We start from the raw sequence: 8,340 nt of genomic DNA on the forward strand, positions 1-8,340 counted from the left end.
GTAAAATAACCGTATGAATTAAATAATTCGTGTAATTATCTTCGATCCAATCAAACGGCCGGTAATGTCAATAACATTCTTCAATTATCTCCAGGCCCACCGGGCCCACTTGATGGTCACAAAAGTTTACCCAGGGCTGACGGACCGGAAATAAGTTGGCGCTGGAAGTTCATATTTTTTAATAATTTATAGCTCAAACGATTGCTCCTTAATTGCTCCGTCAGAATCCACAATTGCTCCCCTTTTAAAATTAGTAGTTTTCGAAATATTTACAAAAAACGTAAAATTTATCATTTTCACTCAAAAACATATTTCCAATAGTTTTTTGCAACTATATCCAGTATAAAACGATTGATCCTTAATTGCTCCATATTGCTCCATCATTATTTACATGATTTATTGCATTTTTTATCGAAAATTAACAAATTAATAATTTTCCAAGCGACGCCGTCGCCACCTATCGGCCGCCTATCGGAACTATATGGCTCAGAAGCCAACGGCGAGAATATTCAAACATAATATAACAGCTCTATTGTTTATAACTATATCTCAAAGAGTTTAATCAACGTTTCTTATTGATTTTTTGGTAGAATAATTGCACCTCGCTTGCTCTATTATGATATTCGCGATCGCTCCACTTGTATAATTAATCTTTTTATGATATATTAGCAAAAAAAAACAATCATTTTCTTGGAAAAACATATTTTCCGTAGTCTACTGCAAGTATATCCAACATAAAACGAATGCTCCTTAATTGCTTCATATTTAAGATCGTCTTAAGCCCGTATCAGACTACGCATTGAAGATTGAGATCGAAGATTGAAGATTGAAATTTGACCAATTAAGACAAAGAAATTTTAGTTTCTTTTATTCCAATTAGTCAAATTCCAATCTTTAATCTTCAATCTTCAATTTTCAATGCGTAGTCTGATACGGGCTTAACGTGTTGAAACATGTTTGGTCCTGTCTAAAGCCCGTATCAGACTACGCATTGAAGATTGAGGCCACCCTGCTAATTTTAACCGTCGGTTAATCTAACCGGACTTGGTGAAATTGGCCCTAAGTAATTATTTTCGGAAATTTATAGGAAATTATGCGCTAAAAACTAAACCGTGGCAGGAGTTATTAAAAAAAGATGCATCTTTTAACTTTAACGAGAGGAGTGTAAAGAATTCTTTGTAAATTTAAAGAAAGAATTAGCTTCTCCGCCAGGATTGTGCATCTATAATCCTGCGGCTTTAACCGAATTACATACCGATGCTAGTAGTCGCGGATTTGGGGCAATATTAGTACAAAAACAAGCTGAAAATTATTACGGGCCGATAGCATATTTCAATAAAGCCACCAACGATACTGAGAGAAATTATCATAGCTTCGAATTGGAAACTCTAGCAATTGTAAAAGCAGTGGAACGATTTCACATATATTTGCAGGAAATCAAATTTAAAATTGTAACGGATTGCAACTCCTTAGTGGTAGCCATGAAAAAAATTAATATCAATCCGCGCATTGCTCGATAGAGTTTAGTTCTCCAAAATTATCAGTTCGAATTAATACATCGCGAGTTAAAAAAAATGCTTCACGTGGATTGCTTTAGCAGAAATGTAATAACGATTAACGCAATTTCAATAGAGGATGAGTTGATGTATAAACAATTAACGGACCCGGAGCTCAAAAAAATCGCGACAGAATTAGAGATTAAAGAGAATAAACGTTTTACAATCATTAATGGGTTGCTTTTCCGGAATTATCAAGATAAACGATTGTTTCTGATACCAGAAAGTATGATTAGTAACATAATTCGCCTCTATCATAACATGGGTCATGTAGGCATTGATAAAACCGTATACGGCATATTAGAGCATTATCGGTTTCCTTGTCTAAAGGTTCAATGTGTTAGACAACACACTGAAAATTGCGTTCAATGTTTAAGTTATTCTATTGCGGCCGGTAAGACAAAAGGCGAAATGGAAATTTTCGACAAAAGTACTGCGCCAATATACACTTTACATATTGATCTCTTTGGACCGCTTGAAGAAACGATAGACAAATTTAAATATGTATTAGTCGCCGTAGATGCATATACTAAGTATGTTTGGCTATATCTCTGTAAATCGACGAATGCGGACGAAGCTATAGAGTAGTTGTCACCGCTTTTTAACCTGTTTGGCTTTCCCGAAAAATTAATTAGCGATAGAGGAACAGCGTTTACGTCTAAGAATTTTGAAAACTTTATTAAAGAAAGGGAAATTAAACACGTTATGACGGCGGTAGCCTCGCCTTGGGCAAATGGACAAGTAGAGCGCGTAAACAAATTTCTTAAATCTACTCTATCGAAATTAGCGAAAGAACCGTCGAAATGGAAAAACGTATTAGGAAAAGCGCAATTTGTGTTAAATAACACATTACATAAATCTATTAATACAACTCCTAAATTATTACTCGGGTATGACCAAAAAAATAAAAGTGATAAAGAGTTGCGTAAATTAATTGACAAATTAACTGAAATTGACCGCAACATCGATCAAGAAGGAAATCAATTAAGAAATGCGGCTCAGTTAGCCAACAAAGCGGTACAAAAATACAATAAAAGTAAATACGATCAGCGTCATAAGAAATCTGCCAAATATGCAGAGGGGTACCTTGTTTTAATCATAGTCTTACAGCATAAGCCAGGCGTTAATCAGAAATTGCTACCGAAGTACAAAGAGCCACACCAGATCAAAAAAATATTAAACAAAAATCGGTTTGTGGTTACAGATGTTCCGGGGTACAATTTAACTCAAAAACCATATAATAGGATTTAATTTTGTCCGCTGACAAAATTAAATCCTGGATTCGTGTGACGCCAAATATTGCACCAGAGACCGAAAATTAATAGGTATAGTGTCGCAATAAAAATTAGTTCATAAGATAATCTACTGTCATAGCTAGTTATAAGTGGGAAAAGTATAAGTTGTTTATATTAAAGATTTTTTTTTATAAATAAGTTTACCTAAGCTAATGTTAGTTCAAGACGAACTAACGGGCCACGATGGCCGAAGCTGTACGCGCATGAAATAGAAAAAATTATAAATGCCGATAGGTTAGGAAAATCGAGCTATTTGGAATACTTGGACAGGGTCACGCTGGCATCGATAACGGAGATTAGGAAGTAGGATGAGTGAGTAAGGAGCAGAACGAGTTGAGAGCGAAAGCGGAGCAGAGTGTGATTTACGGAGCGATACCGTGTTAGAATAATTTGCAAGAATGATGTTAGTTCAGTTTAGCGAGTAAACGTGGAGTTATTGAGACCATTGTAAATTTAAAGAATTAAATAGAGTGCAAGATTAAAATAACGCACCGATTTATTTTATGGAAGCGTACAAAATTTAATCAAAATTCCATTTTGAAAATCGTGACAACGTTAAAAATTTTTTTAAATTTCAAACGCACGCAAACTTTAAACTATTGATTCAATGGCGGCAAAAAGAATATGGCAAAACTCAAGAGACATCATAGCAACTAGATCCAGTGTAGGCCAAGAGATAGCGCAGTTAGTACGTCCAGAAAAAAATCAGCCCCCGAACTTTTTGAATGCACTGTGTACATGCGAATCATGATCATTAAGAATTGATGGGGTATATGCCAACATTTCAGTATTTCTTCCTCTGTCCAGAATAGTATCTATCTGACTTATCCATTGTTATTTTCTTTCTTTTATATCTTTTATATCTTTGATATTTATAAGAACGTTTATTAATTCTCCATTAGACACATTACAACTTTTTGGGGGTTTAATTAGGGAATACATTGATATCAACCTACATTTGTAGGTTGATATCAATGTACATTTGTATAAATAACTGAGAGTCAGGATGATCGTTGGATAACAATTCCGCATCATCTCAAAAAATCTTTACAAATAATTATAAACTATTTGTTACAAATTTTATTAACATTTTAAAAAATGTTAATAAAAAAGATAAATATAAATTGTCTCTAAATTGTCTTGATTTAGTCTAAATGTCATTAAGTACTCAAATCTACATTTATGAACCAAAAAAGAACCAGTCTCAAGAGTAGCATTTCAGAGAAATTTGTAAACCGTAACAAGTTTGCTCAGTTATAAAACTGTATTGCATTTTTTTAGCTTTTTTTCTCCATTGAACTAAAAAATTTAAAAAGTCTTCGATATCCTGCAAAGTTCAATCATATATATTGATATAATCACAAAGAAGAATGTAGTTAATAAAATTAAAAGTTGATTAAAATTTTATGTGTAATGTAACAATGAATGTCACAATTATTACATTATAAAGTTTCTTGCAATATTTACACTTATATATAATTACTTTATAAATTTGGTTACCCGGTCATAACGAATTATTAGGAGTGCGATTATTCATAGCAGTGATTAATGCATTCACTCTTTTGCAGAATTTGATTGATCCATCAGCATCATTCAAATCATAATGAACATTTGCCTCTTTGAATGTTTGCATGGTAGATGCTACACTGAAAAACTAATAAAAATCGCATAAGTACATTTAAATGTGACTATAATAATGTCTTTGTCAACACAATCAAATTACGCAAAATAAGAAATATATACTTAATCTACATACTCGAAATGCCATTGCAACATTTATTTTCTGGTAATATTTAGGTTTGATATGATGTTCATTTAAATGATAACTAAATTTTGAATTAAAACCGATTTTCGATGGCAAATATTGCATACCAATAAACTACACCATCCGGAGTCTACATATATGTAACGAAGAATAATAATATGAAATTGTTTAACATCAAAACTGTATAGTATGTATATGTATTGTATGTATGTATGTATATATTTCAGACAGCACAAGGATGTCCTTAGGACATCCAAAGGGTATCCAGGACATACATGTAGGATATCCTGAGGATATCCCATTTTAATGCTCGGATCTCCTCTGGATGTCCTGAGAAAGAGTAAATGATAGCCGAATACTAGCCTCTGGAGAATCCAGGGAGATCCTGTGGAACATCCTAAGGATTTCTATGGGATATGTTAGGGATATTTTTCGTACGTTTCAGAGAGCAAATTCTGAAAATTGCGTCCTGTTATGTATTGCCAGTACTGAAAATGTAATACAGAAAATAGTTCACGTTCTTTGATATTTGAGACTTTTGTAGTCTACATGAATATTAGGTTTGGCTTTCGGGTTTGAGCCGTGTAATATTTTCTATTCACCCAAATTCTTGCATATCGATCAAACGGAGAAAAATAATTTCGAAAACATTTCATCAAATGTGAAAAATCAGAAATAAACCATAAACGTCTTTCTATGTCTATAATATGCTGTATACTAACACATTCTGCCGTTATTTAAAATATGTTCTACATAGATCGATTCTATAATGTTCTATCTGATACTACAGCGTCTACTTAGAGTCCAGATTGTTTTGTTAGAATAATGTATTCCATAATAATTTTGTGCAAAATTAATGCACTTATGTTGCCAACTCTTAAGAAGCAAGCCAAAGATTGAACCCATGTTCCTTTAAAGGACTAAAACATAAGAACCAATGCATCATCTTCTTTTTTTTCTTTTGTTCTTCCGAAGTGTATTGATCTAAATCAACAAAGCCTTCAACTTTTAAGTTCGTGCGATTAAAATATAAAGTTTTCGATAATATCATTTCATCCACCAATAAAACATATTTAAAAAATTATTTTGGCTATTAAAATATATATATTTATCGATACACTATGACGTAAAAATTACATTCTTTCTATAATTATTCGATGATCTAGAAAGTAATTTCATAATAAAAAACGTTCTTATATGTTAACAAAATTGATTTTTGTAAATCAAATGTTGTATACATACCTCGCACATGGTTAAATTCCATTTTGCCGTTTTCTTTTTCAACGTTTTGAATGTGCTCATTTGAAAATCACGTAATATAACTCGTAAAAATATAATTATTAATAAATAATAATTGATAATAAATATAAATATGAAGTATAAAAAAGTCATGTTTTTATGTCTTAAATTATATAAGTATATACGGAATATAATAAAGGAGAGAAAAAACCGTTAGGCACACAATTAAGAATACATCTAATTTGTAACTTCTAACAATGATATATTTTGAAACATATTGTCAATGGGGGAGAAGATAAACATTATAATAGATAAACTATATATTGCGAAATATAAGATTCCGATGTTAATATATTTATTAGCCGGCGCCGCGAGCTCACTGTTCCATTCTGTTCTTATCTGGTATAAATAATATGTACAAAGAAAGGTAAAAGAAAGGGGAAGGTAAATCTAACAAACGAAACAATAGAATCTGGATTTGCGAATGCTTGCTAATCTTTGTATAGAGCTATACTATTATATGATTTATGGAATGAGCTGAATTCTGAAAAACATACACACACAAACGAGTAAATTCGAGGAAAAATTATACTGTCCAGCTCGTGGATATAAAATAAACTAAAAAATTAATAACATTTACCAGGATTATATATATATACTTATACACTGATCCAAATTGAAAAATTTTCTTGATTTAATTTCAAATATAATTTGTAGTCTAACAAATATAAAAGGAATTTAATTAACTCCATAAATAGTATAACAGAGTATACATTATATTAGAGATTTTTCAACAATGCGCTATGTAGAACAACCTGCAGTTTTTCGATAATAAGTAACTATAAGTAATTTTTAGATCTAATTGCTTAAGATTTTTTTTTCCAGCTTCATTCCATTTTTTCTTAATTAACTTTTACTTATATAGTATAATTGTGCAGTTCTTGATATTTCTCCTTACTTTAAGCACAGAACATACACAATGAGCATAATACACATCATTGAGGAAAGAAAACAATTATTCAATATATCAAATTTTAAAATTTTACCAAATTAAACATCGATGATATATAAATTAAATTCTATTAAATCAAATATTATCTTATAATAAAATAAAATATAAAAGTTAAAGAAACAAAATTTTGATCAATTTAAAAAAAAAATTTTGATGATAGCGTTAAAGCTGTTAGGCACAGGTTTTGCTATACGCAATAAAATATACAGAAATACTTCTTAATAAAAAAACAATATTATCTAACAATAAGTGTAGATTGTCATGGTACTAATTTCAACTTTTATTCAGATCAATTTTTAATTTTTTCAAATTTTTACTCCAGTCTTCTTTACAAAATTTGTAAACTGATTAAATGAAACTTTAGATTTTCTTGTGTAATGCATAGTATAATCTCCACTTCAATAATCTCGTACTAATAAGTAATAAAGAACAAATGTTTACTAAGGTTGAGAGGGATCTAAATAAAAGTCGAATTAGTACCATTATGCCTGCTTCCAAACTGGCCCTAATCATTATTTAAATTTTAATAGAAAAATTATATTAATAGGATATGTAAAAATATTTACTATCAGGAAATAAAAATTTATAACAAACGGACATAAGTTTTCCAGTAAGAATGGTGTAATATAAATTATCGCCACATCATTCTGTGCTCAAATTCAAGATCGAATATCATCGTTTAATTCTTATAGTACTATGATATACTCATTATATCAATCGTGAATAATATTCGGAAAAATGGGCAGGAGAATACTTTTTTTTTCTTATATGATAAACATCCGTGCAACGAATTTATAAAAAAAAAAACGGCGGTTTCCTTTTTCCGAATTGTTTCAGATTCTCATTACCGAAAGTGAAGAATGATATTAAATGTACCTTGATTATAGGTATTGCGTAAAACATTCTGATAGTTTATAGACTAGAAAAGTACAATCGACATTATGATATAACAGAAAAGCGAACTTTTTTTTTACATTTTCTCTATGTTACTTTGTAGGCACTTTCTACGAGTAACCGGAGACTCTCGAAACACACGATGGAAAATAAAACCCATAACGGTTCCCTCGATATTAAAATTAGTTTTACATCTTGTCTACGATATGACACAACATACATGATCATTCGTCTTACATGTAAGAAACTTAAGAACGATTAGGCGTACATTGGAAAACGTGCAACATTCCTGCGGATCCTATTGATAATGACACTATTTCTCTTTTCCTGTCATGTATGCAATTTTTTTATTGTATATATATGTTTTTATATCTTACTCGCTTATCATTTTCTCTAGTTATTTGTTCATTATAGATTTATTGCTTTAAATATAATTGCAAACCGATAAAATACTCACATAATATACAGTATTAACTCTATGTCACTATAGCTAGTGATTGGAAAAAGATAATTGATATATTTAAAGATATTATAGATCTGTCGAGCTATGTTAAAACATGACATTCGTATATTTATTAT

The 8,340-nt window shown here is 30.8% G+C and overlaps 1 pseudogene; it reads right to left on the reverse strand.

The window, feature by feature from the left end:
- Positions 1-3,803: 3,803 nt before the first annotated feature.
- Positions 3,804-4,806, reverse strand: LOC115241377 (annotated as a pseudogene).
- Between the last annotated feature and the right edge of the window lie 3,534 nt (positions 4,807-8,340).

This window comes from Formica exsecta, unplaced genomic scaffold, assembly GCF_003651465.1.
Source record: "Formica exsecta isolate Colony F162 unplaced genomic scaffold, ASM365146v1 scaffold480, whole genome shotgun sequence".
Classification (NCBI taxonomy): domain Eukaryota; kingdom Metazoa; phylum Arthropoda; class Insecta; order Hymenoptera; family Formicidae; genus Formica; species Formica exsecta.